Below are 27,169 nucleotides of genomic sequence, written 5' to 3'. Positions count from 1 at the left end.
GTTTAATCATATCAGGACCAATCCAAATTTCCGTATATCGAACTACAGCTTTTCAATAATACACGGGCAACTGATTAGTCTATATGATCAAAATTCAAAATTGAAACTCACAAATAGTGTGTTACGAATTCTTATTCAAATTAAGGAAGTTTTTCTCCACCTCCCAAACGACAAGGAATTTCCCTAGTTCTGCGGAAAAATTCCCAGATCTGGCAACACGGCTAGTGAGTATTCTATAGTACTAGGATCGCGAAAGGGATTATGCAGAGGGGTTGGGGGGATGATCGAGAACGTGTACGTTATGGAGGAATTAGGATTTGCTTCTTCCTGGATGGTTTTTTGTTGCGGTTCACCCTCTTTATATTTCCAATAGAGGTCAGATGTTTGTGAATCATATTTTGGGTATGACGACAAAATGACAGATGTGCGGCATGTGTGCGTCTCAGATATAAATATGGCGTATTGGTGGAAGAGAAGATTGAATTTTTTACTTTCGAGAGTAACGAAGGTAGAAGGAGCCTTGTGTGTACCACTTCCAAATGCATTTCAAGTCATTCTGAACAACTTCGTTTTTATGTATCGGTCTGTGTGTCCGTAAATCTTCGAAACAGCTGTATATTAAAAAATTCTAAACCGATTTCGATTTAATTTTGCAGTGGGTATTCAGTTTAAGCCACAGATTGTCCCAAACATAATTGATATATGGGTATTCATTCGAGTATTTAGTGGTTTCATATATAAAAATATCAGAATTTACATAAACGCAAATCAGAATTCGAGGGGATCTAAATATTCCGCGTTTTATTTGTCCGATTTGGATGAAATTTGCTATGAGTGTTTCAGTTGGAACATTGAAGGTTCCATAGGCATTTTAGCTCGTTTTTATACGGTAAGTATTTCGTATGCTCAAATCATGTCTTTTCTGGGTGTAATAATGATAGAATATCGAAAATATGGCACTCTAAAGTGCAGACCTTCCAGAAGCTAAGATGACGATGAATCTTTATCCCACTCTTATTGGTAATAAATTCGCACCTTCTCAATGAAATTGCAACTGGGCCAAATCATTTACCTTTGAAGTGATCAGCATTATGTTGAAAACATAAATTTATATTCTTCAACTGACTCTTCGATTAATTAATCTTATTTTATCTCTCCTTTATGATTTCATGCCAATAATTCGAGGTAGGTTAGCAAATCTAGATCCTGACCACTAGAGGATAAACTGCAGCCAGAATTTTTTTCGCATGAAAATTAATCAGTTTGCTGGATTAGAATTTTCGAAACCATTGCAATCTCAAGTGGAAAAGTCAATCAAATGAAAATATTTCATAAGAGGGAAACTACAACTAGGAGAAAAAAATTAAACATCATATTGTGGAAATAAAATCATAAAAAACAAAACGCCTGAAAGTCATGGGAATGATACAGAAACAAGGATATTGGGTGCCGTACGAGTTGAAGCCGAGAGATGTTGAACGGCGTTTGTTTGCTTGTGAACAGCTGCTTGCAAGGTAAAGACGCAAGGGATTTCTGTATCGCATTGTGACTGGAGATGAAAAATGGGTTCCTTAAGATAATCTCAAGAGCAGTTAATCATAGGGATATTCCGGCCATGCTTTCACGTCGACGCGACGGCCAAACCGAAAATTCACGGTTTCAAGGTCATGCTCAGTATTTGGTGGATCAGCCCGGCGTAGTGTATTATGAGTTCTCAAAAAGACTGAAACATTCACAGGCAATCGTTATCGAACGCAATTGATGCGTTTGAGCAGAGCATTGAAAGACAAACGGCCGCAATACAATGAAAGACAGGATAAAGTGATTTTACAGCTCGTAGAGTGGTCAAAACATACTTGGAAATGTTGAAATGGGAAGTCCTACCCCACCCGCCGTATTCTCCAGACATTTCTTCCTCGGACTATCAATTGTTGCGATCAATGGCACACGGCCTGACTGACCAGCACGTGCGATCTCATGAAGAAGTAAAAAATGGGATCGCTTCAAAAGATGACCAGTTTTTTCAACGCAGCGATGGACAATACTTTGAATCATGAATGTATAACTAGATTTCTACAATAAAGCCTAGAATCTCGGAAAAAACGGCGGAAACAAAGTTGTACGCCTATGTATTAGAATTCAATTTTCTTGTTTCTTACAAAATACCAACTCAGAGTTCAGATAATCTAGACCGCATCATTTGAAACACGCCCACTTGTACCATCCTTCTCTCAAATCGTCATATTATCTTTATTCAACTAATAGAATTATATTTATGTTTCTCGCATCAGATATCTACACTATCGGGTGGTATAGCCTTGCCAATCCGCTCTATTAGTGTGACGTCACACACCGCAATTTTTGATTCTCCTATCAGTATTCGGAATCCAAACAAATAAATTGTCATTGAAATTAGTACGGTGTCGTTGAAGGAATTGGCTTATTTTCATAAATAAGAGTATTTGAGCAACGATTTCAGTATTAATTGATAGACAGAAGGAACGAGGTTAATACCAGTAAGTTTGAATCCTGTATCATTCCCCAGATTTTGTAAAAAGCCGTGTTTATGAGTTGAACTTCAAGTTCGAACTTACTGGCATTAATCTTGTGCTTTCTGTCTATCAATTAATAGTGAAATCGTTCCTTAAATAATCTTATTTATCCAAATAAGCCAATTTCTTCAACCACAACGTACTAATTTGAATGACAATTTGTTTGTTTGGATTCCGAACACTGACAGAAGAACTAAAATGGCGGTGTGTGACGTCATCTTTAATAGAGCGTATACTGTATAGAAATAGCGTTTTGGGAACTCCTCGCCTATCCAAAACGTCCAGACTTCATTTCATGCTCGAAGTAAAATCTCGATAATAAAAACCAAATTTGAAAAAAAAAACTATTCACCTGAATCCGTCCCTGTCCTCATCCCCCCTGACCACCATATTTCTGCCATCTCCGTTATCTCTCTATACCCCAAGATCGCCGAGCTGCGAGGTTGCCTTTCTCACTCTACAGCCCCAGCCCTCTCTGTCGTCCAGATTTCGGCACGCCAACAACGCCGACGTCCTTTCATTCCCAGGATCTCTCATCCTTGTCCTGCCAAGCTTCCGGGCGTAATCTGAAAGGACGCATGGGAACAGTTATACTCAACCCGTTTCTGCGCCAAGCAGTTTTGCCTTCTTCTTATCTTGCTACTTCTTCGGTACGCTAGGGGGTTTTTGTTTTGGGGGGTTGGTAACGTTTCGCGCTGGGAAATATGTGGAGCGATATTTCTGAGAGGAAAAACGCGGGATGATTTCGCCAGGATGGTTTTTCGTGGGGACGTCAAGTATTGACGTTTTGAAGGGAATGTTAGGGAGGAGTTGGGAACGTTAGGGGGAGGTGGCAAAGTTGTTTTTCATATTAGGGGTTCATCAAGTCAAGTAGCTTAACTAACTACATGACTTGAAAATCAAATTCGTGAAAAATTACATACTTGAGCTTGACTTGACTTGATTTTAGATATTTATTGCTGGACTTGATATCAAGCTAGTTGATATTACTTGAGCTTGAAATGCACGCGTCACATGGCATATATTTCTGCAATCTCGTGCGCGCTTCGACTAAATAAGGGGATTCCTCGAGCGCCGAGAGACTGAAGCATTAGCCAGTGTTAATTAATAGTTTTCTCGAATTTCCATGAAATCTTCTGGTAGTTTCAGAATAGTTATTTATAATACAAGTGCAGAAGGCATTGATATTCTGCCACGAGTTCAAAATTCAAAACGAGCCACGAAGTGGCGAGTTTTTGAATGAACGAGTGGTAGAATGAGCCTTCTGTACGAGTATTATACATTATTTTCTCTATTTCATTGTATTTTTATTGAAATTATTGAAATATTTCCATAATTATCATTTAGTGATTTTTGCATTGAAAAATGTTGGTTGGCAGAACTGATTTCTTTAAGGCAAATTGATGAATTGACAGATAAAGCCGTGGCGGAAAGTTCGGAGTACCAACATATAATAATAAAATGTAACCATGAAAACTGTGCGTTTCTGATATATTCTCGCACGATTTTGTTCTACAAGATGTGGAAGAATGAACGGAATAACCACAGAATTAGAGAAATATCTTTCCAAACTTGCCAAAATGACCAAGGATTTTTATCAACGCCAGCATCTTCAGCTCCTGTTGAAAGACAATTTTCCAGAGCTGCTCTTACAGTTACAAAATCCCGGAATAGGTTAGGCGACAAATCTATAAGATGCCTCATGTGTCTTGGATCCTGGATGGAAAATTATGAAATCAAACAAAGCCTGGAGGTTTCTCAATATTAAGAAACTTTATTTTTTTTATTATTTTTTATTTTTGTTATGTTTGAAGTAATCATATTCGAAGTTATCATATATCTTTTAAATTAATGTGAAGATTAATTGATAAGAGTATTTTTCCTCCACGATTTCGTGCCATTCGTGATTCATAATGATTTAATTTATGTTTCTATTTCAGAAAAGTTCATATTTTCGTTTCTTTTATACAATAAGTTTAATAAATGAAATTATTTTTTGCAAGGTTCCTTTTCATATTATTAATTTTTAATTGATGTGGCCCTACACAATAAAACTGCAAATTTTTTTGTTTTGTAAGTAATCTATAATTCTAATAGTTAGATCCTTATGTCTTCTAAAATCATGAAAAACAACTTACTCCATAAGCTAAATTCGAATCATATCGAAGCTTCATTATTCTATTTCTGTTATTTTGTATCATAAGGATTAAGCATGCACCAAGGAAAAAACAAATTCGAGCGAGAGTACCTAAATCCACTTTTGGTGTGAACGCATAATTTTCTGGGTCAACAGTGTCACCGTCCATCACACTGCACAGCTTTTAAAACAGTAATCATTAAGAAAAATGCGATATGAATTCTTGAATGTATGGAATTACTGAGCGTAAACCTTTCACGAAACCAATTATTATTCCAGACTGGCAAATTATTTTTTCGTTGTAGAAACTAGGTCACGTCAAACTATGAAAACGGCAACGTATTTACTGTTACACACTTCTGCATAAGGATGAATTTATAGAGGAAATATTGCAACGAAATACGAGAACACACCCTGTCGTCAGGAGTCTAGACTGTCTAGACGTGATGCAAGAATGTTCTTTTAATTATTTATCATTTTCATATTGATTTTTTAAAATTGTTTTGCTTGGAAATTCCAAACAACTTATGAATTTTCCGATTTGAGTTACAGCGTTTAGTCATTCGAATTTTTCAAAATGGTTTATTACATCACTCTATCCCACGGAATAGTTCAAATACAAGGTGTCTCAAAAGAAAGTTCATAAATGAGTGTTTTTTTAAGATCTTGAGAACTTGGATAATAATTCAAGACAGGAATATTATTGTTGAAATGAATGAATGTTGAATTATTATTATGATCTGGTTGATCATTACATGAAATTTATTTCTTCAATAGATGATTTCCGGTATACATATATCCGCCGCGGCTACGATTTACTTAGTTCATTTTATCAGTCCAATTTTTCATTATTTTTTCGAATAAATCTGGTCATATTGCGTCAATGGGGGCTCGAATATTGGCTTGCAAAAAATACTTTTTTTATTAAACTCATTGTATAAAAATATCGACTTTTTTTAAATAGAAACATTAATTAAATCACTATAAATCATAACAAAATAAAAAATAATAAAACAATGAAGTTTCTTAATATTGGGAAACCTCCAGGCTTTGTTTGATTTCATAATTTTCCATACAGGATCTAAGACACATGAGGCATCTTATAGATTGGTCGCCTAACCTATTGCGGGTTTTTGTAAATGTAAGAGCAGTTCTGGAAAATTGTCTTTCAACAGAAGCTGAAGATGCTGGCGCTAATAAAAAATCCTTGTCCATTTTGGCTTAGTGAGGAAAGATATTTCTGAAACTACCAAAATCTACCAATATATTTCATAGAAATGTGAGAAAACTACTTATGAGGTCGCATTGGCGCATGCTTCAGTCTCTCGGCGTGCAAGGAATCCCCTTATTTAGTCCAAGCCTGCACGAGATTGCAGAAATATATGCCGTGCGACGCGTGCATATCAAGCTCAAGTAATATCAAGTAGCTTGATATCAAGTCAAGCATTAAATATCTAAAATCAAGTCAAGTCAAGCATGTAATTTTTGCGAGCTTGATTTTCAAGTCAAGTAGTTGGATAAAATGTCAAGCGACTTGGCGAATCCCTACCGAAATCGTTACGTAAAATTTTCCACGTATTCAAAGAACAAAGGCCAACAGTTGATAATAGCCTAGTATCGGCATTTTTGCCTTTGAAATATTTGGATCGTATTCTCGAATTAGGATGATTAATGCGGTATAAAAACTGATTTTCAAAGCCAATTCCGCATGCATAACTCTTAGGGTTTACTAGAAAATCTCTCAACTTAGGACAGACGGACTTTTCTTTCATTGTTTCATGATACACAGTATGTGTAGCATCAAATCCCATCCCTTCGTTCATAAACGTGGTTACCGACTTTGCAGGTAACTCACAAACGCGAGTCATTTAAATTCAGTTGATTATTATTCATTATTATATTTTCCATGCTTCGTATGCACATATTCATTGCATTTAATATACGTGAAAAAACTGTTGAAAAGCAGAGGTTCACATCCTGCTGATGAATTTAATGGTAATTGTGGAAATTCATCATTTGAAGGGAACGTGGTAGGGCAAGGAATTGAATCATGAGGATATTATGTTTATACTGGGAGTTCCACAAGCTCTATGACAACATTATTTGACGGATGATAGTTGCGCTCATTCTGAATTTTTTTTTCTATGAACATAGATCCGATTCGTTTTTGTGTAGAAGTTACAAGAATTTGAAATAATTAATTTTTGTGTTTGAATTAAAAGTAGGCCGACCAACGAAAATACTAGTTGATAGGGCAACTAGAATTTTGTCGATGATAACTATAACAATATGCACAAAATAATATAGATTCATTTCGCTTGTCATATGATCTGACGAGGCTTGTTTCACTACACCTCAGAGAAATAAACATAGATTGAGGGAACATATGTCATTTTCAGTAAGCAAATTTTGTCCCCAACATGAACTATCAATTTGACAAGAAGCGCGCGGAAATGAAAACATTTCAGTGATACGATATTTCACTCAACTCGCGAGTTTCTCCACAAAGAACACACTTCTCATGTCCCATTGTGAATCAATTTCATATTAAATCAAAATATATTGAGATGAATTTAGAAAATAAACTTCAAGCGCGCCAAACGACGTGAAACAACCGATGACACTAGGAGAGCAAAAGTTGCCAAACCTTGGATTTCAGCAGGTAGATACAGAAAATAATAAATATTCTGCTGATTATATATTCGACAATTAGGAAAAATATCGGATCAAATATTCAAATTTGCATATTTAATCGAAAATCACTCAAATAAATATATTTCATTCAATATAATATACATTCATAACGATATAGTAAAACTGTGGATTTGAAAATATATCACAATCCGACAACGTAATCTAACCATGTTGGGGACATGTAAAAATTGTGTATACTCCCTCTATCTATTTTTATTAACTTTTGCACTACACACTTCATGACAACAATAATAATGAGCATATATAGGCTCTGCAAAATATGCATATGCCCTTAGACCAAGAAGATTTCAGCAACTTTTTAGTAACAATATATACGCCTAATATTGACCCGTAACAATTTTTTATACACTACAGGAATTAAATTGAATTTCCGGAGTGCCTAAAATTGAACCTATAGAAGTGTCAAAAATGAACTGAAATAAACACAGAAATTAAATCACCACAAAAATGAACTGAAATAAACACAGAAATTAAATCACCACATTGAAAGTTTTGTAAAACGTACCATACATCACTAAAAAGAGAAACACTGAGCATTTCAATGCAACTTAAGTTCGAGATATATTTTCAAACTTCCTTCATCAGGAGATTCGGTAATGTTCTCTTATAAATTCAACCACATTTCTTCCGGTAATGCGCAACACAGAAAGCCATTATCTTGAAAAATTGCTTGACACTCGTGCCGAGGAATTTATTGAGAACTTCATTCGCTAACTTTCAAATTTCACGGCGATAACTATGCCCATTTAGATCTCCAAGTTGGGGAGGTTTAATTTTAAAGTTCGAATGAATGGTGCAATATGAAGCGATTTGCATTTTGGCGAAATTGCAATGAAAATTAATGCACATAATCATGCTCGTTATATTTCGACTGATACTTGAGAATGCGGATGGTTCCAGGCCTCGGTATGCCCAAATTAAGAGCTCAAGTTTAGGTCTAATAAAACTCCTTGTTGAATGGAGTAGGTTTCATAGAAAAGTCTAACATTTAACATGTCAGTTAATAAGTTCTGGACCTAACCACTTATTTTCCTTTTTAGTAACGAGATTCAAAAGATGCATTTCCAAATTTACAAGATGGAGTTAAGTCAAGATTAAGATAATGATGGTTCAGTGATAACATCAAAACAATGTTCCAGCGAAAGAAATTTGGCATAAATGAAGAAGTATATTTGCCTAGGTCGAAGCCTATTTTGAAAGCAGGGAAGAATCTTTCCACGGAAAAATTAGAGGGGCTTTGCAGTAGGTACATGTATTGCTATTGAGGGTGACCATGTTAACGAATGAAGTCTAATGTTTAATAAAAAATCTGTTTTTACTGGTTAGGTTAGGTAAGGTTAGAGAAGGAAATTTGGCTTAAAAGAAGTAGTATTTGCCAAGCCAAAGCCTATTTCCACAGAAAATTTAGACGGGCTTTGGAGTACATGTATCACTATTGAGGGTGGCCATGTTGACGAATGAAGTTTAATGTTTAATAAAAAATCTGTTTTTACTGGTTAGGTTAGGTAAGGTTAGAGAAAGAAATTTGGCTTAAAAGAAGTAGTATTTGCCAAGCCAAAGCCTATTTCCACAAAAAATTTAGACGGGCTTTGGAGTACATGTATCACTATTGAGGGTGACCATGTTGACGAATGATGTCGAATTTTTAAGAAAAAATCTGTTTTTACTTGATAGGTTGGGTAAGGTTAGAGAAAGAAATTTGGCTCAAATGAAGTAGTATTTTCCGAGGCCAAAGCCTATTTTCACAGAAAATTTAGACGGGCTTTGGAGTACAATTATCACTATTGAGGGTGACCATATTGACGAATGAAGTCGAATTTTCAAGAAAACATTTTTTTTGGTTAGGTTAAGTTAGAGAAAGAAATTTGGCTTGAAGTGATTGCCGAGGACAAAGCCTATTTCGAAAGCATAGCGGAATCTTCTCACAGAAAAGTTAGAGGGGCTTTGATGGTTTGGTATCTCAAAATAAAAGGAAATGTCGACATGAAGTTTCAGTTTCTCGAAAAAAGCTAGAAAATATACCATTCATTTTTCTTCAACTGCTGGGGATCTTATCAATGGACATCGAATTTAAACCTCCCTGTAATTGGCGCATGAACGCTCAAAATCTCCAGACTAATGGTTCCTATTTTTTTCGACATCTTTTTTGAATTTTCGATGACGCTATCAATAAGAATATTCACAAGAAGCTTGAAGCGGACGAACAGATTTGAGGATGCAATTGTCATCACTGTTTTGAACCTTATAGTTTGAGCTTATTTCTATCAGACAATTACAGACATTTTGAAGAAATTATAGAGATCTCTGTTCGGGGAACGAACACTGGAAAACCATCAGAAACCATTCAAATATGTCAAAATACATTTCAAATTAATTATGGGCCGATGAAGAAACCATTTTAACTTACCAATAACGAATTCGGCACGTTATTAAAATATAAACTGCAGTAATTTTAATGGGGATATAAAGCATTTCCCTTCGATTGATCCCAAGGGTTTATAATTGAACATAATAAGCCAAAAACATCTCTTTTTAACGCATGATAATAATAACTCACGGTAATTCACAGAAAGGTATCGTTTTTAACTCCAGGCTGCTCAATTTTCGATGCTCCGTTCACGGTATAACAGCGGTCCTACATTCTTGGACGGTCAAGACAAATCACTCAAAAACTGGTTTGGCCCGTCTGACCATTCGAAGAGATACCAAAAGGAGTTTCCTTGCTGAGTCGGGTCATCTTGTTTCGCTAATGAATTTACAATGTTGCCAATGACCTGAAACAAAAACGAAAGTGAGCTAGCTGTGTGGATCTTTGCGGACGAAGAGTTCGGTCTATAATGTTCTTGATTCACGGTATAAAAGGATTTTCGTTTCACGTGAAAAATGATTATTAGTTCCAGAGAAAAATAAAGAGTTTTCCAATATGGATTATACAATTTGAAATTGTTATAATGGCAACACTGTTTTTTGACATTTGTTATGTCATTTGTGTTCATTAGATTAGGCCATTCAATCATGGAAAGATTACAACAACTTTCAGAAATAATTAAATTTTCTTATCAAAATCATGAAGAAATTTAGGAAGAATTCATGGACGGCATTATTCAGTTGAAGGACTCACTATTCGTTGTAATGTAGACAAATTTGAAAGTATTACCGAGTAATGCTCAGAACCCTTGTACCATGTGAAGAAAATTCACTTTCAAATTTGTATAAAATATGATGCATAGTGAGTTGATTAACTGTATAATATCGCCCATGAATTCTTCTTAAATTTTTTTCAGTATTCACAAATGGGCAATTGGTTTGGTAAAACAATTTAACAGTTTTCAAACTTGATGAGGCCTGTATTTTACATAATTTAATTAACACTGAACACAAATAATATGAGAAACAACAGAAAATAATACACAATATTGCCATTATAATTATTTTACATTGAATATTTTTTTTGAAAAGAGATATAACATCACAATTTCACAAAGTCTTAGTGAATTGAATATTGTGAATTAATTATTCACTTTCATAGTTAATGACAAATACAAATGTTTAATTATTACCTCAATTATTTCCGAGGAATAAATGAGTACAACTAATAATAGTCACAAATCAAAATAATGAACGAAAGAATATAGAGTAACAAAAATGAACAAAAAGAAAAAAGAAATCAACAGAGGATTCAACAGTGAAATAAAAAACGGAAAAAAATGAACAATTAGACACAGAAACAACGACCAGAAGAATCTAGGATTCGGAAAAATGAATCAGTAAAGAAAGATAGCAGAAAATAATAATTTCAATAAAGTTATACTTGGCTATCGCATCGATCCATTTTATTTCTTCTATTTCAAGGTATCTATGTATTGTTCCTATGAATGAACCATACGGGGGCTTTAGATACTTTACTCCCAAAGATATATAGGCTGTCGTCCAATTTTACGGTTCAAGTCAACTATTTATGATGATATCCCATAAAGAAATTTATGACTGGGTGTTAAATTCAGCTGCCCGAGAAGAATTTAAAGGACAATACCCTGAACGAGAACGAAATTTCATGGAAGCATTTCTTACAAGTTCTATCGCATATGGTTTTAAGGATATTCTAGTAGGAATAATAATAATTGAATCAGACGTGCATGAAAAGTTGAAATAGGCTATTCGACAAATTTTTGAAATTTATTGGGAACAGAAATATTATTATTGCTATTATTTACGAATATTTATTAGTCTTGTATTTTTGTTCCACAATTTTTTTTTTTTTGTATTAAAAGTTATATGAGTTTGCGTAGTATATTGAGTAAGTATCACTCATTTGCTGTCGATTGAGTCATATTTATTGATAACCGAAAATCAAAAGTTTCCGAGATATATATTTGAGTTCTTGTGTTTTTTCAAAAAAATTTCTCACCTTACTACATTCTTCGTGTATTTTTTCTAAAGTTGAACAAGTTTGATCTAAATTTTGTAATACTTTTATCAATAAAGGATATGATATGTATGAAAAAAGCAAAACTATGCTATATTAGATGTATAATAAGAATTAACATAATTTATAAGTTGGTATATGAACAAAGAATAGTAAAATACTAATATAAATCTGCCTGCAACTTTCAAATTCCACAATTTATGTATAAATAGTTGTTTCAAAAACTTGCCAAATTCCTTTTTTATTTTATTAAAGAAGTTTTCGTTTGAATGCAGGCACTAGTCTTGTTTCGGCAGATTTAGATTTCAAATGGGAAAGAAGCAGAGAAAGGGAAGTAATGAATCAAATATTTTTTTATTGCAATTAAACTCAAAATTCCAATAGAGAATGCATTCATAAATAATGTTGGAAATGACCTCCACCATTCCTTATAATGGGTGTTTTTTTCGAGGTATATAACTTTAAGTTGGCATTACTGTTCAAGATGGCGACCGATTCAACAGCTGTCAAGTAATTTATTCTCAGTTTGGTTTGGCAATTCATCATGAATAGACTCACGCCTGAACAACGCTCGCAAAAAGTGCAATTTCATTTCGAAAATAATGGTTCTGCGCGGAATACGTATCGCGCACTACGTCCATTAGCGATGAAGCGCACTTTTGGTTGAATGGCTACGTCAACAAACAAAACTGCCGCATTTGGAGTGAAGCTAATCCTCAAGTGTATGTCGAAACACCGTTACATTCAGAAAAACTGACTGTTTGGTGCGCTTTATGGGCTGGTGGAATCATTGGTCCATACTTCTTCAAAAACGATTATGGCCAGAACGTTACAGTCAATGGTGATCAATGATTACTAACTTTTTCATTCCTGAATTGAACAACCATGATGTCCAGGAGCTGTGGTTCCAACAAGACGGAGCAACATGTCACACAGCTCTTGCCACAATCGATTTATTGAAAGACACGTTTGGTGACCGCCTAATTTCAAGTTTTGGGCCTGTGAATTGGTCTCCAAGATCTTGTGATTTAACACCGCTAGACTACTTTCTCTGAGGCTATGTAAAGTCATTGGTCTATGCGGATAAGCCACAAACCCTTGACCATTTGAAAGACAACATTCGCCGTGTAATTGCCGATATACGGCCACAAATGTTGAAAAAAGTCATCGAAAAAAATTTATGTCAATCGAATAATCCATCGTTGTTCTATAGCTCTAAAAAAAACACCCTCTACAAACACGTGCCCTCTTTCTTATTTCTTTAGTTGTTACTTTCCGCCTGAAATTCACTTTCAATCTTCTCGTAGTTTCGTTTATTCTAACGGTGTTAGATCCGGACTTCTCGCTGGCCACGAAAATAACCCAAAATTATTATCGAATGTTTTTGACGAGAAATGAAGTTAGGTGAGAAATCATTTGAAGATCACAAGAACTGAAATATCTCTTAAACTGTTGACTTTTGATTGTCACTAAATATGGCTCAAACGACAGCAATTGCGTCATACTAACTCGTCCTCCAAAATTCACGTCTAATTTGGAAACACCGTGTATATTTAAGACTATATCAGTCGTCAAAATTCGAATGAAATTGATTTGTTTGGCTACAGAGAATATTGGAAAGTAACACTAACACTTTGTTAAATGAATGAAATTTAAGAAAGACCTAAATACACCTCGAAAAGTCTATTTTGAAAACGCTATGTAGCTTACCATGTAATTTACCAACTTCATTTTAATTACTTGTGTAAAACTATAAGTGTTTTTAGTTAAATTAACAGCTCTCCATAGACATAGGAAACGACATAATCTGAATCAAGAAACCTTGATCTCAAATTCGCAACAAATCCCAATCATCCTCAATATCAGAGGAGGCTCTAACAACCGTAACGTTACTCAGCAAAAATCCAAATTTTCACGCACTAATCCATTGTATCACACGTTACGTCACAATGACAACCCAAAAGGACGTACGACCCAGAACAGAATATCCTAGGACATGAATAAGGTTTTCTATCGATTCCAATGTTTACTACAACAGGCCACGGATAAACACCGTATAGAGTAATGCCATGTCATTAATCTTGCCGTATTCCTTGGGTAAGGTCAGCTACGTACCGTTTGACAAAGAAGATGCCGTGTCTGTTATTCCGTGTCCCACCTGGAAGAATAAATCTTTCTTGATGCCGGGATGTTCTGTCGGATTCTCCTGGGTTTAGACGTGGAATCGAAACTGGCAGGTTGTAAGAAGAATGGACTGAGAAAGTTGGGAATACGGATTTCTACGTCGGGAACGAACGAGGTGGCAACGTCGTAAATGTCGGCGTTTTTCGGAGACGATAAGGTAGGTTTTGTTTCAACGGAGTAGACGGGAATTAATTCTCTTGTGAATCCAATCAGTGAAGTCCCTATGGATTTCTAACGGCTATAAATATTTAGTAAAACTCATAGTTTTTTAGGATGATTTTGAAATTTTCTTTTTGTGACGTATTCAATATGAGAGTAATTTTTAAGCACTCATTTCTTCACGATATCTGGAATTGTCGGAGTTTCAGATGAAAATGCACTCAAACGATTAGGTTTATGTTGAATACAATTTCAAGATACATACAGAATTTCATGGTGATTGTATCACCATAACCGAAGAATATTCAAGAAAAATGGTCTGAAGATTCATTTCCTTGTGAGGTCATATTGTACTTGATTTTCACAGGATTTTAGGAAAGTGGGTTATACAAAAACTAAATCCAACTAATGCCAACGTTTCGCGGATATATTTCCAAAGTTTCAACTTTGCCCTGAAGAAGTATAAATATATCCGCGAAACGTTGGCATTAGTTGGATTTAGTTTTGTATAACCCAATTTCCTAAAATCCTGTGAAAATCAAGTACAATTCAAGAAAAATATCGGAAAATATTTTATCAATATTTCCGCGAACACCAAATTGAGGTATTTCAGTTATATATAGATATAAAATGAGTTAATACGTAGATATAAAATAAGTATTTCAAATTTCATGCAAGATATTGTGTTGATTCCTCCAGCAAATTCATATAAATTTGAAGCAAACTATCGAAAAAAAAAATTAAGAAAGCACTGGCTTAAAAAAAAGTTTTTAAGCGTTGATTTATGCGCCAATGATGTTATGTTCAAGGACGCATTAACGACGAGAGCTTAAAAGCTCGCAATTTTATGTCCGCTTTCTTAATTTTTTTTTCACTTGGGAGAAGAAATAACTGGACCATTTTTTGAGACCATTTTACCATAAAATTCTATTTTCAATAAATTGTTTGTTGAAGTGGCTGTAAGGTAGGTGACATCGTCTTGCTGAAACCAAATGCCTTCCAGATTAGTCTCAACAACGGAAAAAATTTTACATTAATCTGTATCGTTCGCCATTGACCATTTTCTTCAAAGAAATATAGACCAATCATTGCGACCGCATATCACACAGTGACTTTATCTGGTTCTAATGGCGTCTCAACAGTAGCTTGAATTTTCATCAGTCCAAATTTTGCAATTCTGTTTTTTAAATAACAGAATAATGTCCTCCATGAATTCTTTTTAAATATCGATCAGTTTTCACAATTGGGCACTAATTTTGATAAAACAATTTAACAATTTCTAAACATTGTTGAGGCGTGTATATTTCCATGATTGAATGACCTACTCAACATAAATGGCCTAAATGATGACGAAAACTGATACACGGTGGCTTATCGAAATACCCGTTTTACAAGGTGTCCCAAAAAAATATTCATCATGCTATAGTTGCAGAATTACCATTTTTGTAAAATTCGCGTACGCACAACGATCGATCCGCTCCCGAGAAATGCTTCATAGTGACGAAATCTGAAGAGTCAGTCTACCAATGGACATCCCTCTCGCTCCTCCAAATTACTGCGTTCACGCAGTGAGCTAAACAAATATAAACTTTCTTTTGAGACAGCTTGTATATGTACACACTCAAAATCTCGCCCCATCGATTTTAAACACGGAAATGTTAGGCAATTTTTCTTCTTTTTTTCTATGGTTCTTGTAAAGCGTTCAATATGAAAGCTGGAAGTTGTCGTTGTACAAAGAAATTAAACATTTAATTTCGATAAAATAGGTATTTTTGAAATTATCTGGAAAACAAAATTTGGAACGGATTTTGCCCATCATCTAAATTAATAGTTGTTACCTGTTATTTGTTACGTATTTTTATTTCTTGCTGTATAAATGTAGGTACATGTGGATTACAAAATTTGCTGACCAATGCTCGTACCAGAATCGAGAACCCTCACCTCGCCTCGAAATACGACGCAGTCTCGTCTCGATTCTACTCTCGAAATACGCCCGAAAACAAGACAAAAAAAACGTTGTAACCTCTGTCATCATTCAGCTCAATCCGTCTCTGTCGTCCCCAAAGCAGCATTTAATACTGCTACAATTTGCATCAAGGATCTAGACACCGTATTTTCTATCTGCTACTCCCACAAAACAAGAATAAAACTGATCTCATAGTCGGGGCATTTCGATGTACAGGCGACCGACGTTTCGATTTATCTGTTAGCGACACCCACAGCGTTCACAGCTTATCTTTCCTTGTGCAACTTTGCCGGATTCCACCAGGGATGAATTCCAAGAATAATTGTTGGGAGATGAATCTGATCAGATCCGGGTGATGCTGAGGGGCAAAATGGTTTGGATTGGCCCGAGCTAGCGAAATATTTCGATGATACATCATTTATTTCCTAATAATTTGGGAGAACTATGTATATAATATACGCACACAAAATACAGGGTGTTTAAAAAAAATAGAGTAAAAATTTTATTCATAGTTGAGCCAAAAAACAAATTTGCTTTGATTTACCTAACACAAATAATTCCTACTACTATTACTAAAGGGTGTTTTTTTAGAGCTATAAAACTTTAAATTGCAATAAAACAACGATGGATTATTCGATTGACATGAATTTTATTTATCCGCAAGATAATCTTGTGGCATTACATTTTAAATATGATTTCTGGTATATGACCGGCACGGCTGGCTAGGATGTAGTCCAATCTGGACGTCCAATTTTCGATGACTTTTTCCAACATTTGTGGCCGTATATCGGCAATAACACGGCGAATGTTGTCTTCCAAATGGTCAAGGGTTTGTGGCTTATCCACATAGACCCACAGAAAGTAGTCTAGTGGTGTTAAATCACAAGATCTTGGAGGCCAATTCACTGATCCAAAACGTGAAATTAGGCGGTCACCAAACGTGTCTTTCAATAAATCGATTGTGGCACGAGCTGCGTGACATGTTGCGCCGTCTTGTTGGAACCACAGCTCCTGGACATCATGGTTGTTCAATTCAGGAATGAAAAAGTTAGTAATCATGGCTCTATACCGATCACCATTGACTGTAACGTTCTGGCCATCATCGTTATTGAAGAAGTACGGACCAATGATTCCAGCCCATAAAGCGCAACAGTCAGTTTTTCTGGATGTAACGATGTTTCGACATACACTTGAGGATTAGCTTCACTCCAAATGCGGCAGTTGTGTTTGTTGACGTAGCCATTCAACCAGAAGTGCGCTTCATCGCTAAACAAAATAAAATGGACGTAGTGCGCGATACGTATTCCGCACAAAACCATTATTTTCGAAATAAAATTGCACTATTTGCAAGCGTGAGTCTATTCATGATAAATTGCCAAACCAAACTGAGAATAAATCACTTGACAGCTGTTAAATCGGTCGCCATCTTGAACAGTAATGCCAACTTGAAGTTATATACCTCGAAAAAAAACACCCGTTATAAGTCATGCTAAATGGGAGTCCAAATTGGCAATCCTGATGCCAACAAAAGCATAAAATTGATAATTTTCAAATATTGGGTTTTCCATTAAGAGTCTTCATTTTTAATAGCCTACTATCTGGAAAACTGTCAAATTCGACATTTGACAATTAAATCAATAAGAATGAGACGATTCACGCTTCAACAAGGCCTTGAAATCACAATTCACTACAAAAATGTTGAAAGTTTTGCAGTCACAGTTCTCAAAACTAAAACACTTTTAGATCGTCGTTAAGCATCGTTGAGCAAAATTTGAGCTGTTGAAACAAGTAAGTGATGTGAAGAATAGAAACCTTGTGCGTCGCTCAAAAATAAGGATTCATCAAGCCAAGTAGCTTGACATTTATCCAACTATGTAGGTACTTGACTTGAAAATGAAGCTCGTGAAAAAGTACATACTTGAGATTAACTTGATTTTAGATATTTATTGCTTGACTTGATATCAAGCTACTTGATATTTCTTGAGCTCAATATGCACGCGTCGCACGGCATATATTTCTGCAATCTCGTGCTCGCTTAGACTGAATAAGGAGATTCCTCGAGCGCCGAGAGACTGAAGCATTCGCCAGTGTGACTTTATTAGTAGTTTTCTCACATTTCTATGAAATCTATTGGTAGATTTTGGTAGTTTCAGAATCATCTTTTCAAACTTGGCCAAAATGGCCAAGGATTTTTTATCAACGCCAGCATCTTCAACTCCTGTTGAAAGACAATTTTCCAAAGCTGCTCTCACAGTTACGAAAACCCGCATTAGGTTCGGCGACAAATCTATAAGATGCCTCATGAGTCTAAGATCCTGGATGTAAAATAATGAAATCAAACAAAGCCTGGAGGTTTCTCAATATTGAGAAACTTCATTTTTTTAATTGATCTTTATTTTTGTTCTTTATTTATTTCAAAAAAGTTGATACTTTCGGTTCTTTATTACACTAAGTTCAATAAATAAAAGTGTTTTTTGCAAGGTTCCTTCTCATTTCATCATTTTTATATTGATGTGGCATTACACAATAAAACTGCTAAAAATCAAGCTTGTCTTGAAGTCAAGTCAAGCTCAAGACAAGTAGCTTGAAAATCCAGCCAAGCGCGTGAATCCCTATTTCCATCGTTTTGTCCAAAATCCCATAAATTTAGAACGAAAAATTCTCATCCATATGGTCTGCGCATCGTACCCGTTGAAATGGTAAAGTATAATCGGTATTCTACAATTCCCAATTATCACATTGAAAACACCAAAAATACTTCGAATTCATAACGAAAGAAACTTTTATAGAGGTTTTAAGCGTTTAATTCCTTTTCCCTTTTGACGAGTCCCCTAGCTCGTTTTCAAGGCGAAGCATACTTTCGTATTCTACCGAAATCGGATGGGAACGAAGTTATCAAGGCACGATCTTCCACCAGTCTGTGAATTCTAATTGGCATTGAAAAATGTTCTCCATTAATTTGACGGCACACGTTGTTTACTGCGTTTACGTCCAATGCTGAAAGATTCACGACGCCGAAAGCTAGACGGTCGATCTTTTCCCGATTGACCCTCGTATTTAGGGCTTAATGAGTTGTCTAATTAACGTAAATGGGTAACAGGTAACGAGGAGAGTTTGTGCGGTTTTTCTTACAGAGAGGAGATTGAGGAATTTGTAGTTCTTATAATGTGGACAAAGTTGGCGGAGATTTTAATTGTAGAGAGAAAACTTGTTTGCATCTTCAATATATAGTAGGGGAAAGTAGTTGAGCTAATATGTGTTCGTTCACATAAATTATTGATATTATTGAAAACCGCTAAACTTTCTTTTTGGTTTCGATCTCAACAAAAAACAAATATGGATCATAAAGACTCAGTACTATTTTCTATTTTTCATTCTATTGTTGTGTTAGTTATTCTTAATATCCTTTCAGATGAAAATGTTTCATACTAATGCGATATTTTCGGGATTTAATTTCTAAGAAACTAAAGGTTTTCCCACGCTGCTCAAATCGAGAGTTTTAGACCAACAGATCGTACGTACTAGGTCCTTGAAACTAACTGCGACAAACTGCTGAATAGAAAAGTGGGAAGTGGCTAGCAACATGAATTCTTTATTTGAATTCAATGTATCATTTTCGAAGTTTTTCCATTCAGAAATATTTTCATTTACTCCAACAAATAATGAAATCAAAAAACCATTTTTGAGCGCAGTTTCAAGGAACAACAACAGTATTTGTCAGGGATTGTGTTCCATGTTTAGTATCAACTGAAAACTGTTACCTCGATGTGGTCATTTGGATTCTCATTTCTCAATATGAAAGAAGTAAAAGATCTGTTGGATCCATATCAGGAAAATAGGGTGGACGATTGACATGTTTTACTTAGTTCTCGAAAACAAATATAATAATGAAACAATGGCAATTTGGGTTTTAAACCTGAAAGGAGAAAAAGATCTGTTGGATCCTTATAAAGAAATGAGGTGGAAGTTTGACATATTTTGCTTAGTTTTCGACCACAAATGTAATGATGAAACAAAATCCACTTTTCCTTCAACAAATACGACCAATACAGTAACCGTACACCAAATTTCATTTGCAATACAACATTTAAGACTTCGTGATTCTATACTTTTATTCATTGTAAAAATCGCAAAGCAAACGATATGAATTGATAAAATATGGTACTGTGAACAGGCATTAAAAATGGTATATCGTATTCCACAAAGTTTATTCAGGTGATGATAATAAGCGCGATAATAAATCTCATAAATTTCAAACTGACAAATGTAAAAATTTCAAAATTAAATGAATGAGTTATAAATTAATTTTTGAAGTCATCTTTATGTATTTAATCTTGTGTTTTTTTGAATGTAATTATCATTCGCATATTAACATAATAGTCTAGTGGTCAGTTACCTAAAAATAACGAATAGTTCAACGACAGTTAGGATCAAATTTTTTCTGAACTTTCAATAAAATTCTTTTCGAGCGGTCGTTCCCGAACACGATTGCCGTTCGGAATTCTGATTTCCTGAAAATTTCAAAACTACGAAATCAAACGAGTGAAATTATGCACTTAGGTGTAGAATAATAATTTCAAACATCACGTGAAATTTTATATTGTTCTTTCGATCAGAATCAAAGATAATTCAAGAAGGATATCGATATAAAAATTTTCATTGTTTCAGCGACAATATATCCGACCTAGTTGATATTTTGTGTGTATGCAATTTCAAGCTCTAGAAAATTCAACTAAAAAAAACTAATATTTCCGTGACGACATATATTACCAAGTTAGAAGCTATGTAGGTACATGAAATTTCAGATGTACAATAACAATTTGCAATTTCACGCGAAATTTTATGTGAATCGCATTACCAAAAACATATAAACTTCGAGCGGAATATAAAGAAAAAACTGTCCAATATTTCCGTAATAGCAAGTTCGTAGGAGGCTGAAATTCACTTCATAAATGTGAAATAATGACACAATGCAGAATTTCGTCTCCAACAGCGCAACAAATACACGAAAGAAATACCGCTCAAAAACTGCTGGTGCAAAGCAGTGCCTTTCTTTATGTTTGCAGTTTAACCTTGAATTGAGAAAAAGGTGCATTGGTCCACAAAACAAAATATTTCGAGCAATAAAAAGAACAATTATATGAGTTGAGAGTCACATCCTTTCTTTCATGAAGGTTCCACAAGAAAAAATCTCAACAAAATAGAATCATGGGATTGAAAACGTCTGATAACAGTATGATGATACTAAAAATAGCTTTCCGAACGCTTCTAATAGAACAGTTTTCGAAAATCGATAGATCTATTACTGTGATAGTAATTAATCTGCATTGCATTTCACAGATTTTTATTTTTTTGCGATCCTCAAAAATGAATAAGGTTTCGACAACTAGGAATAATATTCGTAGTACCTATATTGCTACCATTGAAAACATGTTTTCATAGGGCTTCAAATTGAAACTATTGTAGTAGAAATAAACGAAATATATATTCTGCAAAAAAATATATAAAACTATCAACTATAAATTGAAAACGAACAAACATCAAAACAACGATAAAATTATAAAACACATCACCATACCACAAAGCAGCAAAAAAATGACCACCAAATAAAAAACATATTTGTTCAGCACTAACTGTATTTCTATTATAAATTACAAACTTATAGCTGCCAATATGCGATGTTGGAAATTCAAAACATAAAGAAACATCAAGATTGAAGCCGGCCAGTATTGATCATCGAAAAATATGGACCTGAGCATGCTCACAACCGGCATAACACAGCGTCTATTATAGAATGGCGCCAATCGATTTCTGAATTTCTGAGGTGATAAAATGACTTTCTGTAGGAGGAATACGACCACAGAAATAAAGATAAGCATTGCTAACGAAGCTTCGTAGAAATAAGGTACATAGATATGAATGCAAATCAGTATTAACGGCTTAAAATCAACATATTATGTTGAAGCCGATAGGTTTGTTTAGTGTTTTGCTCGATGGGATATTTATATCTCACACGAATAAGGGGACTTTTTTAAGCGGAGCTTAGCGGAAATGACCATAGAATCAATTATCAACAATTACTCACCAGAGGAAGTATGACGACGGGTGTCAAATGTTTTGTGAAACTTGATCAGTATTGCCAACGTGATGGGGCGGCCGGTGTAGGAGCAGCACAAGCACTTCCAGTTTTCAGCACGATTCAATACCAACTGTCGCTGGCCTGGCAGGCTTCCCTAAGCTGGGCTGGAGCAGTTGGCTGGTCCTAGAGGCCATTAACATAAATTATGATTGGAGACAGTTAATATTGGGTTATAAACCTTGCCGCTTCACAACTGGGATGTCTATTTCGGATTTTGGGTATTTTCTGAATGAGATTGACTACGGGGATTTTTGTTGGAGGTGGCTTTGTATGCTTGATTGTTGATATTTGGGATTGTGGTCTTTGATGTGGAGGGGAAATTTGTTTTTAGATTTTCGTATGTGAGGTACCTTCTATAGTTCATGGGCTGGGGGTCATAGAAAGATATGCTTATTATTTTCGAACGAATCAAATAAATGTTTATAATTAATGGTTTTTCGATATAACAATAATATTTTCTGACAATTTATAGATTTATTCAATGATAAATTTCGTGAAGATAGTACACTGTGTATCTACTAGTAAACGAGATACTTTTACTAAGAGGTAAATAATTAAACATACAATTTTTTCTGAAGTCGCAATCAACATTATCATAAATGACGGATTTTTTAAATAAATAACGATTTTCGATTGACTTCTCATTGCCTATGAATTCGTTTATAAGATTAATTCGAATTCTAAGAGTATTAGCCAAGAACAATGGCTAATCTCCTGAGAATGAAAACATTTGTCTACAATTATATTCTATATCTTAGTTATAAACTTAGTAAAAGAATTAGACAATATGATATTGATATTATACATATGTACCAATGAGAAAAATTTAAGATGCAAAAACAAAATCTCCCGATTTCCGCTTGTCTCCGATTTAAAAATCTCTTTATAGTAATTTATATGAATTTGTGTGTAACTTATAGGTATTCAGTTCTGAGAATGGGAAGCAACCACAAAAAAAAGTATAAGTGTTATAGTAATTTGTTACTCGATAATTGTAACGAGCTATTTGTTGATCCTTAATTGCACACTTACATAGATATTACGAAAGAAACTTTATTTTTGCATGTATGTATGTATCTATATATTCAACCCCTTTGCAGAATTTCGTACTGATAGCCTCAACAGAATCATAAAATATCCAATACACAGACGTGTAGTTAGGATATAGGAATTTGCACCCTTGAAGACCATCGAACTATATTTAGGTATGAGTGGCCTCCAAAGGTCTACCTGACGCATGAATGAACGAGAGATCAGTAGCTCATGATTTCGCGTTATTTTTCTAAGATGGAAAAACTGTCGAAACGGCGTTAATCCTTGGTGAAGACTACGTGTAGAAGAGAGTGTATTTCAACCAAGAGTAGCCCAACCAAGGCAATAAAAATAAACGAACCTAGACATCTCCCAAATGCCAAAAAGCTACCGTGAAACGTCAGAATCGTCATTTCAAATCAACCAAAGCAATAAAAATAAACCAACCAAGACGTCTTCTGAGTAGCTACCGTAGAACGTCACAATCGTCATTCTAACCTTAACGAGATGATCACCGGTTATCACCGTAATCCCAAACACTTTCGTTGAGTCGAATAAATATTCAGGGTATACTTTTCAGGTAGCCTCAATATTTGGTAATGCTGACGTTAGAGTTGATAAATGTGCTTTTATTGTGTTTTTTGTTGCTATATATATTTCAAGTAACCCAACAAAGGCAAAGCAATTAAAATAAACCAACCTAGACTTGTTCCAAATAGCTACCATCAGAATCGTCATTCTGACCTTAACGAGATGATGACCGGTTATTACCTTAATCCCAAACACTTTCGTTAGTCGATACTTTCACGGCTATCCGACATTATAGACGTGCTTTTATTATATTTGTTGTTGCATTATATTTCAAGTATTCCAACCAAAGCAATAAAAATAAAACTAGCCTAGACGTCCTCTAAATAGCTACCGTCAGAATTGTCATTCTGACATTAACGAGATGATGACCGGTAATCACGATAATTCTAAACACTTTCTTTGATTCCATACTTTCTTGACCAACAGACGTTAAAGTTCAAAAATGTTCTTCTATTATATTTGTTGTTGGTATATACTTCAAGTAACCTAACCGAAGCAATAAATATAAAACTATCCTAGACGTCTTCTAAATAGCTACCGTCAGAATATACCGTCAGAACGAGATGATGACCGTTATCACCATAATCCCTAACCTTTTCGTTGAGTCACTTTCTTGGCCAAGAGACGTTAACGTTCAAAAATGTTATTTTATTATATTTGTTGTAGCTTCAAGTTATCTAACCATAGCATTAAAAATAAAACCAGCATAGACGTCTTCTAAATAGCTACCGTCACAATCGTCATTCTATAACCTTAACGAGATGATGACCGGTTATCACCATAATCCTTAACACTTTCGTTAGTCGATACCTTCTCGGCCAACAGTCATTAAAGTTAAGAAATTTCCTTTTATTATATTTGTTGTAGCTATATAAAGGGTGTTTTTTTTTCGAGGTATATAACTTTAAGTTGGCATTACTGTTCAAGATGACGACCGATTTAACAGCTGTCAAGTGATTTATTCTCAGTTTGGTTTGGCAATTCATCATGAATAGACTTACGCCTGAACAACGCTTGCAAATAGTGCAATTTTATTTCGAAAATGATGTTTCTGTGCGGAATACGTACCGCGCACTACGTCCATTTTATTTTGTTTAGCGATGAAGTGCACTTCTGGTTGAATGGCTACGTCAACAAACAAAACTGCCGCATTTGGAGTGAAGCTAATCCTCAAGTGTATGTCGAAACACCGTTACATCCAGAAAAACTGACTGTTTGGTGCGCTTTATGGGCTGGTAGAATCATTGGTCCGTACTTCTTCAAAAACGATGATGGCCAGAACGTTACAGTCAATGGTGATCGGTATAGAGCCATGATTACTAACTTTTTCATTCCTGAATTGAACAACCATGATGTCCAGGAGCTGTGGTTCCAACATGTCACACAGCTCGTGCTACAATCGATTTATTGAAACACACGTTTGGTGACCTCCTAATTTCACGTTTTGGATCTGTGAATTGGCCTCCAATATCCTGTGATCTTTCTGTTGGGCTATGTAAAGTCATAGGCCTATGCGGATAAGCCACAAACCCTTGACCATTTGGAAGACAACATTCGCCGTGTTATTGCCGATATACGGCCACAAATGTTGGAAAAAGTCCAGATTGGACTACATCCGAGCCAGTCGTGGCGGTCATACCTACGCCAGAAATCATATTTAAAATGTAATGCCACAAGATTATCTTGCGGATAAATAAAATTCATGTCAATCGAATAATCCATCGTTGTTTTATTGCAATTTAAAGTTCTATAGCTCTAAAAAAACACCCTTTACTTCAAGTAACCTAACCCAAGCAGAAAAAAAAAATAAATCCAGCCTAGACATCTTTTGAATAGCAGAATAGCCACCGTCAGAATCGTCATTCTGACCTTAACAAGATAATGACCGGTTATCACCATATAATCCCAAACACTTTCGTTGAGTCGATCCCTCTTCCGTGATGTCCCTTATTGACAACAATTGCGGCAGAGAGAGTCGACCGGTTCCGCTAGAACGGAGGTAAGTCGGTTACGTCATCGTGTCCCCGATGCAGCTGTCAATTCGGATCTCGGCTAGCTGTCAGCCGGGCTGAAATATGGCCGCCTTTTTCACAATGGCCGTACGGTGGGGCTTTTGTGTGTCGGGCGGTATGGGTCGAGGCCGTGCTCAGGTAGATCTGGTGGTGTGTGACGACGGTTTTGTGACTCCGATGGTACTTTTTTTCGGGGATTTTCGATTCGGGGAAACGCGTGGCTTGGGGCAGATCGTAGAATGTGTGGATTGCGCGTTTTTATTCTGGGGATAAAAGTGGAAGCGGATGTTCGTAATTGTTTGGAAATTTTCTTAATAAGGGGGTGAATAAAAAAAATTAAAAGTCGCGAACTTTACAGCGTTCGTTCATTCATGTGCCAATTCAAGTGCGTAGAAATGGGGAGGGGGGTACTGGGGGTAATTAACAGCCCCCCCCCTCTCCAAGATTTTCAAATTATAAAATTGCAGAAATCTCGCAAAGACGAAGACGGAAAATTTCACCATAAAATGAACCAATTATAATCATTTTACTTCCTTTGAAATCGACACGTCAGTAAGAATGGACTAGTTTAGTGATGTTGATAATACTATATTTGACACGATAGAATTAAAATATAGAGCAAAACTGATAAATCAGTGAAAAATTTTTGAAAATCCATCAATAAATGATTGAGAAATAGATTATTTAAATTTACGTATTTTAGCGCGGAACGTCTTTAGTCTCTGATTCGTCTGAGACGTCACGACACTTGCCTGTGATCGCTACACCATAAATTACGTTTAAATACTTAGCCGCGCCAAAGCTCTCGCGCCGTTTGTAGTTGTACAGTGTAGTTTTAAATCGAGTTTTGTTTTTATGTCACCATCTCAATATCTTTTTATAATAATAATAATAATAATAATGGAAGAAGGCTTCGTGAAAGGACAAAGTTATTTTTACTCAATAACTTATTTCAAACCAACACACACCTTAGTATTTTTATTATCAGAAAAAGACAGCTAGTACTGATAGGTACTTACATCAAAATGATCTTCACACACATATGAAGTAGTTTTAGGTCCAATTAAGTCACGCTTCATTAATTTGAACCACTTCTTCCTTTGATTCATGTCATTTGGTACATGAAAAAACAATTTATTGGGGTTTTTAATTGTCTTGCTTGCACACATTGGCACAATACAATATTTGTAGGATTTTTTTTTATTTCAGCCATCGTGTAACGAACAAAACACGACACGAACGGCACAAGTGATTGT

At 35.3% G+C, this 27,169-nt stretch overlaps 1 long non-coding RNA gene across 1 annotated transcript in view; it reads right to left on the bottom strand.

Annotated features, from left to right (window-relative positions):
- The window catches only part of LOC123675377, a 33,979-nt gene extending 11,641 nt beyond the window's left edge, over positions 1-22,338 (bottom strand). Inside the window, exons 1-2 of the long non-coding RNA XR_006746775.1 lie at positions 22,225-22,338; positions 9,962-10,178 (exon numbers count right to left, since the gene is read on the bottom strand). This is a non-coding gene — a long non-coding RNA (uncharacterized LOC123675377). The remainder of the gene's footprint in view (positions 1-9,961; positions 10,179-22,224) is intronic.
- Between the last annotated feature and the right edge of the window lie 4,831 nt (positions 22,339-27,169).

The sequence above is a fragment of the Harmonia axyridis genome, chromosome 1, assembly GCF_914767665.1.
Source record: "Harmonia axyridis chromosome 1, icHarAxyr1.1, whole genome shotgun sequence".
Classification (NCBI taxonomy): Eukaryota; Metazoa; Arthropoda; class Insecta; order Coleoptera; family Coccinellidae; genus Harmonia; species Harmonia axyridis.
Note: the sequence above shows the minus strand (reverse complement) of the source record. Positions and strands in the feature narration are given on the sequence as shown.